The following is a 9585-nucleotide window of genomic DNA, read 5'->3' on the forward strand; positions in this document are numbered from 1 at the left end:
ACCCCATAGACATCAAGCACAAAAATAGCCTAGAGTGGGAAAGAGTCTCACTCTTAGGAGAAAAAAAAACACCCTTCAAATCCAGCAAAGCTTCTAGGGGACTCTATAGGTAAGGGAAATTAGCCATAAAATGAGAATTCTCCCTAACACTTGCATTTGTGGATTTCATTGCTACAGCTCTATAGCTCGCATTTACCCCTCTTGAGATAAGCCTGGCTACTCAGTCACACTACCAGTTGTGTAGTACAAGCTTATACCATAAGGTGTGTGTTACCTAATACCAAGAGGACAAGGGTTGTGTCGTCTCCCACAGGGTTACTACCTCAATTCTTGCCTAACAGTGGGCAATGAGTGGATAGAGCCCCTCTAAGCGCAAGCCGTGGTGCTTCCTCTTGCACTATTGTGGTTACACCATTTGGGAGGGCACTAGCCTTGCATCGCGGCATACAGCTAGTCGGCGTCTCTCTTCGCTTTTGCAATTGTTTACCCTTATACTTAGCTGTTGGAGCACATGAACGCGTTTCTGATTTCTCCATTGTTAAAACCATGCTGTGGCCAGGGGTGGGGCATTCTCCTGTGGGTTGTGGTACCAGCTGGTATCCTGGAATGCTGGGGGTCTTGGGACTCGGATGTTAGGAGTGCAATTACTTAGGCCAGGGAAGGTTAGAGGCTCATGCCCTCATACTCGTGGGAATCGCTTTTCTCAGTAAGCTCTGAACCCCATTGTTCCTTGCAGAGCGCATTTCTTCTGGGATCCGAGATGTTGGCAACATGATACAATGAAGGGTCTATGAAACTCTGCAGTTCTGGCCTTCCTTACCAGTGTCCAAGTCACAACCTATTCCCACCTGCATACACTTTGAGTGAGAAACTCAGATTCCAACACGACTGCTACTATTCAAATGGCTTATGTGCCACTAGTGCAAGGCGTGCACTCCTGTCCCGCATTGTGGCTCCAGCAAAACCTTCCCTAGCCCCTCATGCCCCGGTTTCATAGGAAAGCGCTGGGGGGGGGCAGGAACTAAATTAAATTGAGGGGAAAAAAAAAAAAGCACACCCACAAAATACGACACCATAGCAGAGACGAGAAAAACATAAGTACTTCAGGGCATTTTAGAATTGCAATTGATTCAATACTAATGCATCAAGACCACACTCTTTGCATCAACCCGACATGTCCTTGAACAGAAGCAAAAACTAATATCTTAAGAAAAGTTCATAACATGCAATCTTAAAATCGAAATTTGCAGCACAAGCACGACGTCTATTGCAGAATTAGTCTCGTTTGCCTGTTATTTATTGTGTTATTCCTATCTCGCAAATATGGATTCCGAGTTGCAAGTGTACACATTATCACGAATATAAATTGTATAGGTGTATTTGTATTCAAATAAAGGCGACTCCAAATAATACCGGTGTGAACTCGTAAACTAAAGTTGTTAAAACAGTTCTTTAGGCGCAGTATGTCAATTGTATATCCAAACAAACAGAAATACAAATAAACACATGCACACACAAACTAGGCAACGCGTTGGCCTTTGTTACTTAACAAATGTGGCAAAAGTTAGTATCGAAAGCAGCTGTAAAAAAAAAAAATAATAATAATAATACAAGGTGGAAAAACTTGTAAAGGTTTTAGTTGAGCCTCATGCTACCCAAGAAAATATTTATGGAAAATAATGTTAGGTTTCACATCTGCCACTGAAAATAAATGTACCACTTCACACAATATTGTCGAGACATTTTTTACAACTTGATAAAAGTCGGTTTCGCAATCCAAACATTAAATGGAATGGTATTTCTTAATGTAACATGCGCATTACGTTTTGGAGATAAACAGGCAACGAACAAACGATTTAACCAAATATATGTTGTAGTTTGTTTCGTGCACTTTGGATGGATTATTTAGGGACGTATCCAACAATCTATTTGATATAGTTGACAACCAAAATTAAGGAACTGAAAAAAAAAAAAAATATGAAAGCAAGTCCCCAATGGAGCCTTTCAGTTTCATCTTTGAGCGGAGCAAGAAGGGCGCAAATGCTTGGAGAATAAACTTTGACAGCTGCAGGAAGGAGGGGTGTGGGGTTTGTTTTGATTCACGCCATCTGATCAAAAATAAAAGGCTGCGCCGTGACCAGTAGAAATCCGTAGGCCACTGTCCCGCTACTGACTCGGGAAATGGGTATTTGGTAGGGGAGGGCCTGGGGTGTTTGGGGGAGTGACCAATAGAGGTATCGTGCACTATCACAGTACAGACAGCCATTTGGCATCCCGCGCGTGGTAGCAAACCAAGAATTACTTAAAGGAAGAAGGTTACAAATATTTGACAGGAGCGACTCAACGTGACTCATTCGCAGCCATAATGAAACATTAGGAGAAGCATCGGATAGGAAAGTGTGTTACTGAGGCGGGGGCTTCATTGGCCTGGAACAACAACTTCAGATAAGATTCTTTGCCACAGCAATTAACTCCCCATTTGCATTTCAGTCAAAATCATGAGCGTATGTCTTGATGCGTGAGTTGTCTGGGCATTCCAGTGTCAAGGTATTGTAATACAACTGACAGGTCGGAGTCATGCTTCCCCCAGCAGGTGGAAAACCGCGTTTAGACGGAGACAATATACTCAGTTGCTCATGACATTCTACGAGCAGAATACCATTTACCGGCCCCATAAGGGATGGAACGGCATAGGTGTGCCGTCATCCTTCGTCAACAATTAAATCAAACCCGTGCACACAAAAACACAAGATGTCACAACAGCGCCGATCCCGCACCTTCAAGCCGGGCGCCGTGTCAGTCGCTCCAACAGACTAGCAAGGCTCAATGGAATGACTAGCCCAATGTCTCCCTGGCGCACAGCAACAGCACTGCCCTCCTGCCCAGCAACAGGGCCCGTGACTTACCCGCCTCTCACCACCAGTAGGAAGGACCTCTATGTCAGTCAGTCGGTTTGTCCTATTCACCAAAGGGCTCCCCGGGGAGCCGGTGTCCAGAGCCCGAGGCACCTTTCTCCACATACAGGCAGCCCCCGGCTCCCTCCCCTGGCCGGGTACTGCCAGGCCTCTCAGCGGTGTCACGGGCTGCGTAGAGCCTCGGGTCCTCCCCCGCGGCCCGCCTCCCCCGCGCTATCCACCGCTTGTTTTCCTTAAGGGAGATTTTGTAAATTTCACAAAATGGCGCGCGTTCCAAACCTGCGCAGCGAGCCGGCCCGGCGGAGCGGAGACCGGAGGAAAGGTGGGGGGCCAGCAACCGGGAAACCGCCAGCCGGGTACGCGCCGTTCAAAGGATAAGCAGGGACCCTGTAGTAGACCTTAGCACGAACAATTGGTTGGGGACAGGGGTGGGGGGTTGCAAACAAACCTCTCTTGAACCGTTCTTGTTTATTATTATTCGGGCGGGAAGCAAAAATTATTTTTTTTTAAAAAAAGCGACACAAAATGGCGGTGGAACTGACATGTTGCTATGGTAACTGTCAATCAGACTACCGTCCTCCCTCTCCTTCTGCCAATGGCTCGCTGACGTTTCAAAAAAATGAAGGCGGGCCTTGTAGCCCATGGCGACTACCGACCATGTGACGGTGACGGTAGATGTTGGTGGGGGTGAGTGGGCTCGGGAGGAAAACAGTTTGGTTGGAATTCCGTGAGAACCCTCGCCGGAGTGACGTGTACAAACAGACAGGCAACATAGACATTAAAGAAAGACTGCAACGTCTTGTACCTATTAGAAAATTCTCCAGACAAGTGTTTTCAAGATGTGTCGTTGATACGAACGGCATATTTATAAAAATGAAAGTGACTGCCGCTATGAGGTAATAATTATTTCGATGAATGAATAATCTCGTAATTGTAGGTATGTTTATTTGAAGTTGGGTCGCACACCACCAGTTTATAGTTTGCATATTTTTCTGTATTGCTCAGCCATAACAATCTAATAGAATACACCATCAGTGGTGTAATAAAACACTTCTTTTTACAAAGTAGAAAATAGGATTTAAAATAAAATCACGGTATGGTGCTGTTGTGGCCTTAAAGGATGACAGGACGCTCCAACTGTCTTTATTGTAAGACAAACGGGTGGACCTTAAACTGCCTTAACTCGGGACAAGCACATAGCTCTCAACTCACCCGCTTTTGGCGGGTGTCACCCGCCTTGCAAAGGGCTGACTCACCCGCCAAGCCTCCTGCACGCCCATTCATTCCAATGGGCGTCTCACCCGCCAAAAACAAAATCGGGTGATTTCACCCGCCTTTGCGAGACAAATGGTTGAGAGCTATGCAAGCATTTACTCACAGTTCGGTTTAGTTCAGTTTCATGACTTCCCAGTTAATTCACTGTGGGAAGGGTGTGCACCATGATGGCACGCTGCAAGCTTCTAGGGCCCCCATGTAGCCTCCTGTGGCTGTGGACTTATGCCCTAGAAGCTGTGACTGGAGGCTGCTGGAACCTCCTGTTACTGCCTCCTTATCAGGAGCAGCGCTGTGGCATGACCTGCTTGGTCTGCTGCTGCATCAGCACTGGCGGGAACGTTTTCCCGCGGAGCGTGGGCTCGCGAGATCACGTTATGCCGAGATCTCGCGAGAACACGCTCCCGCGATCATGTGATGTCCCCACAGGTGCGCTGCGTCACCATATTGAGGAGCGCGTAGGGGCTGCGGAGGAGGTGTGGACACACGTACCGTAGGAAACAGTAGTTCTTTTGGCTTCATTTCTGCAAGAAGAATATTATACTAACTACATCAGAGAGTGGCGACGAACTGGTGTAGTATCCGGAGACTATCAGCAGCTTCACAGCGGAATGCAAGCAACTGTGGTGGCCTGGACAAATGACAGGAAACTGTTAAGGTTTAGTTGGGTGTTTATTTAGACACCTGACGTAAAGAAACAGTGGAGAGAGGGGATATTGAGTCCAGGGCAGGGATGGTGTCGGTACTCACTGTTCTGTCCCTCTGGCTCATGCAGTTGATTTCACTGCATGCCAGTTGTCCATGGGTGTTGACCCCTTCAACAGCTAGAGCTAGCTTCCACTCCCAGGAGGCTGCCCTCAACCTTAGAATTACGTTCTGCTGTTGGGTGAGTCTGTAGGCTGTATGGTAGCTGAGTCCCTCAACAGGAGGAGCGCCTGGGCTGATCTGCATTCCTCAGCCTCCCGCCGAGTTTTGCCAGATCGCACTGTTTGTGCACTTCACGCTCATGAAGTCTCGCAAGATCACGGCGGTGGGATCTCGCGAGGAGGATTCCCCACACACCTCCTTTTGTGGGAAAAGATGGTTGCTAAGTTCACTGACTAAGTCAGTGAACTTGGTTGGCTTTCTTCTCTCCCTTTGGGGGCATGTTCTGGTTGGTGATGGCGCTTGGTGATTGGGTGGTTGTGCGGGGTGTTTTAGGTGGGGTGGGGTCCATTTGTGTTACTTCCCAGTGTGGTTCTCTGGACTGGGGTGTGGGGCTCATGTAGGCATGTTCCTGTTGGTTCCTTTCTCCTGAGACATCAGTCTCTGGTTGTTGAGGGTCGCTTGCCGATACCCATTGTTCATGGTCATCGCCTGCTTACATGGAGGGGTAGGTGGAGGACACTCTTTTCCGGTACACAGCCACTCTTTCCAGGTTCCACTGTCTTCCGTCTCTGTTGTGGACATGGTTTGTCCCTTTCCGAGTGACTTCTATGGCCTTGCTGTATTTGGAGCCCGTGCTGACATCTTTGTGGGATAGGCGTATTTTTACCAAGTCCCCTTCATTGACCTCTGTGCGATGTGCGGCTCTGCGTTCGTCACCTTGAGATTTCATGATCTCCTTGTTCCTTTGCAGTCGGAACACAATGTCGCTCATGTCTATGTCTTCGTCTTCTCTGACTTGGTGTAGCCACGGTGGCACCAGCGTGGATGCAGACCTTCGCCCTCTCAACAATTGAAACCGAGATACTCCTGTGATGGCATTTGGTGTAAGGCGATGAGCTACAACTGCCTCTTTGACGATCTTGTGTGGATTCATGCCTGAGGCGCATGCCAGTTGTAAGGCGCCTTTGATGAAACGGTTTGCCCTTTCTACCAGTCCATTGGCTTGTGGGTGGTACAAACTTGCTCACAACTGGTGGATATTGTGCTTCTTTAGGAAACTTTCCATTTCCCTGGAGACTAGCTGCACTCCATTGTCCGTTACTATCTCTTTGGGAAGCCCTTCCCTTTCAAAAACGGCACAGAGTACTTATATAACTGTGCTCGTGGTGATGTTTGCAACACATTTAATCTCAACCCACTTGGAGAAGTAGTCCACCATGACTACTCTGTACCTGTGGTTAGCCGACATGCCATCCAGCGGGCTAATGAAGTCCAGTCCTATTTTGCGTCAGACACTGTGTGGGATTTCCGTGGGTATCATGGGTGCCTGTATCACTTTCAGTCGTTTGTCACTGTTTGCACATTCATGGGATCTTTTGATCACTGCCCTTAAGTCTTGGTCCATGCCGAGCCACCAGTATGCATCGCATACTCTGCATCCTGTCATATTTCTGCCCAAATGACCTGAATGCGCTTTGCACAATATTACTTTGCGGATGCCTCTTGGGGAAATCACGCAGTCGCCTCTCATCATCAGACCATCCATTACTGTGATCTCTTCGCTGACTTTCCAATATGGTCGCAGACCTTCCGGCACTGCTCTCTCGTTTGGCCACCCATTGCAGGCCCATTCTGCTACACGGCCCAGGGCATCCTCCTGTTCCATTTCTTCCAATGTAGCTCGCTCATTGTAAAGACTGGAGGGGGGTGTCTGGACTCCTGCTCTCTATATGGTAGAGGAGAGGCACAAAAGACCCCAGACAAGATTCTCTATTATGGTAGCTATGGTCGAGCAATCAAGGCCTAGCTTCACAGGAGGTGATGCAGGCTGGTACTTAACCCCTTAAGTGCCAAGGACAAGATATCTCGTCATTGGAATTGCACACGCAGTGCCAAGGACGAGATAGCTCGTCCTTTTTGGCACCTTGTTTTGTGTGATCCCTGGCAAGCAGGGATCACACAAAACAGTAATCCAACCCCCGGCTATGTGAGGGGGAGGTCCCCCCTCACTGCCAGCGGGCTGGATTACCTTCAGTTTCACGTCGGCGTGCGTAAAGCATGTCGCTGTGAAACTGAAAGTAAAATCACTGCAGCAGCCGTTTTCGGCTGCAGTGAAGAAAGAAGGTAAGAGCCCTTCTTTCTCCGCGTTGATCTCCGGCGGCATTTCAAGCCGGAGATTGAGGCGGGTGTCGTTGGAAAGGGGAGATTCTCCCCTTTCCAACGATACCCATTGTGTGGCATTTCTGCTCACGGATCGGGCGCAGGGCGCTCGATCGGTGAGCAGCAATGTCACCGGATCAATAGAGATCCGTTTGTGACGCGGGGGGGCTGCTTACTAGTTAAGCGGCCCCCTTCCCCCTGTGGCCCCAAAGCATGGGGCCACAGCGCTGGAGACCCCTGGGGGCAGATGATCACTGCCCCCAGGGGTGAAAATAAAAAAAAAATGTAAAAAATCGAGGGATGGGGGAGGTAGGAGGGGGTTTGGGGCCCACTAGGCCACCAGGGATATAGGAAAAAGTGGTGTCCTTGGAAAGGGGAGCTTGTCCCCTTTCCAAGGACAACAAGTATATGACGCATTGCTGGTCACGGATCAGCGCAGAGCGCTCGATCCGTGACCAGCAACCCACTGGACCGCCATGGATTAGTTTGTGACGTGGGGGGGCTGCTTCAAGTAAGCAGCCCTCTTCCCCCAAACCATGGGGGCACATATGTGCACAACCCTGGGGGCAGATGGCTGATCATCTGCCCCCAGGGAAGGGGGGCAAAAATAAAAATAAAAGGGGGGGGGCGCTGTTGAGCAGCCTGCAAGATGGCTGCCTAGCGTGAGAGCTCCGTGCCCAGCCGCCTTTTATCCGCTGACATCTGCGGTTCTGCCTTCGATCCTGTGTACCTGCTACGATCCCTGCACTGTGGCCATCGAGCCCTATCCGCACATCGAGTTCTGGGAGAAATCGAACTCGGAACTGGAGATCCTTGTCACGCCGTGCCTCGCCGCCATTGGGCCTACACTGGGCCCTGCTCTCATCGCGACCTGACCGGGTGACCCTCATTGGACTCGCTGCTGGCTGCTCTGCCCTGACACCTGGGGCACACACTACACTCGTGGGCCGGCTCGCTCCTGCCCCGGTCCCGCCGGACGGTCCTTTCCGCTAGGGGCCTAGGCCGCTGATGACCGAGGCGTGCCGGCGCCCCATCTGCGACCGCGGGGGACCTGGACTGGGCTGCCTGGTGCGAGCCGGCGGGGACTGCTATCGTGCCCTCACGGGATCTCTTCCATACCCGACTCACTGGCTTCATCGACCGAGCTTTGTCGTGCCCTCTGGTGCCGGCCATGTCGAGTCGCCCAAAGGAGCTGCTAAAGGGGGTGCTATGGACAAATTCGCTAAGACAGTCCCTCGACCGGCGGTGAGCCACACGTCGCCCCCGCAGGAAGAACATGACAACGACCCTAATCCGGTGGTGGCGGCGCCGGACCTCACTGCCATGATGGAATCGGTGGCTAAGAACTTTGCCTCCTTTCATGAGAAGCTTGACAATATCAACGCAAATGTTGCTTCGCTCAAGACCCGGGTAGACCAGGCTGGATCGAGAATCACTGAGGCCGAAGGCCGGATTTCCACTAATGAAGATGCGATACACGTACTTCAGGACACAGTAGCCACCTTATCGCGCGACATGAAGAGTGTTAAAGCAAAATGCGATGACTTGGTGTCCCGCTCCCGCAGAAACAATCTTCGCATAATTGGGGTCCCTAAAACTGCCCTGAAGGGGCGCATGGAAGATGCAGTCGAACAACTACTCAAGGACTTGCTGGGGGATCCAGACCTTTCCCCTTACTTCATGGTGGAGCGGGCTCACTGGCCCTTGCCCCGCGACCCCGACCTGGCGACATCCCCAGACCCATTATAGCCAAGATTCTTAATTATCGTGACGGACCTCATTCTTCGCCTGTCGCGGGAGAAAGGGGAGACGGGACTGGAGTCTCATGTCATCAGGATCTTCCCAGACTTTTCTGTGGCGGTACAGCAGGAGAGACGCCAATTTCTTGCCGTCAAGAAAATGCTCAGGGAACGCAATGTACCGTACGCCATCTTATTCCCGGCTCGTCTCAAGCTCACTCATAATGGCAAATTGGACTTTTTCACAGTCCCGGACGAGGCGGTGAAATTCATTGAGATGCAAATACCGCTTCAGGGCCCTGGAGAAGGCTGAGTGGACGCTACTTAACTGTGATTGGCGTGGTCTGTGGACACTTACTGAACTTGTTTACTCGATCTGCACTATGGTACTGGTAAGGCTGCTCTGTTTACTGTGACGCTCTGCCCCTGCAGTCCTTGGGTGCTGCAGCGCTTGTGCACACGTCCTCACAACGCACTTCACAGAGCTGGTCTCACACTGTTCTGTTGTCCTACCTCAATTTCTGTTCTCCTATCGTTCAGGTCCTTAATCTCTCAGTTGTATACTCCGTTCCCTGCATTTGAGATGCGGGGATGTACGATATTTAGCTGTCGAAACTGTTTTGGTCTATTTC

At 50.3% G+C, this 9585-nt stretch overlaps 1 protein-coding gene across 3 annotated transcripts in view; it reads right to left on the reverse strand.

Annotated features, from left to right (window-relative positions):
- DYRK1A (dual specificity tyrosine phosphorylation regulated kinase 1A) overlaps positions 1-3453 on the reverse strand; it is a 1390196-nt gene extending 1386743 nt beyond the window's left edge. Inside the window, exon 1 of one of the 3 annotated variants that reach the window (XM_069636083.1) lies at positions 3364-3453. The gene's annotated coding sequence lies outside the window, so the exon portion shown is untranslated. Of the gene's footprint in view, positions 1-2777; positions 2800-2906 lie in introns of those variants that run through there. The other 2 variants (XM_069636082.1, XM_069636084.1) reach the window with 2 other exon arrangements.
- Positions 3454-9585: the final 6132 nt, after the last annotated feature.

The sequence above is a fragment of the Ambystoma mexicanum genome, chromosome 7p (genome assembly GCF_040938575.1).
Source record: "Ambystoma mexicanum isolate Mex_15411 chromosome 7p, UKY_AmexF1_1, whole genome shotgun sequence".
Taxonomy (NCBI): domain Eukaryota; kingdom Metazoa; phylum Chordata; class Amphibia; order Caudata; family Ambystomatidae; genus Ambystoma; species Ambystoma mexicanum.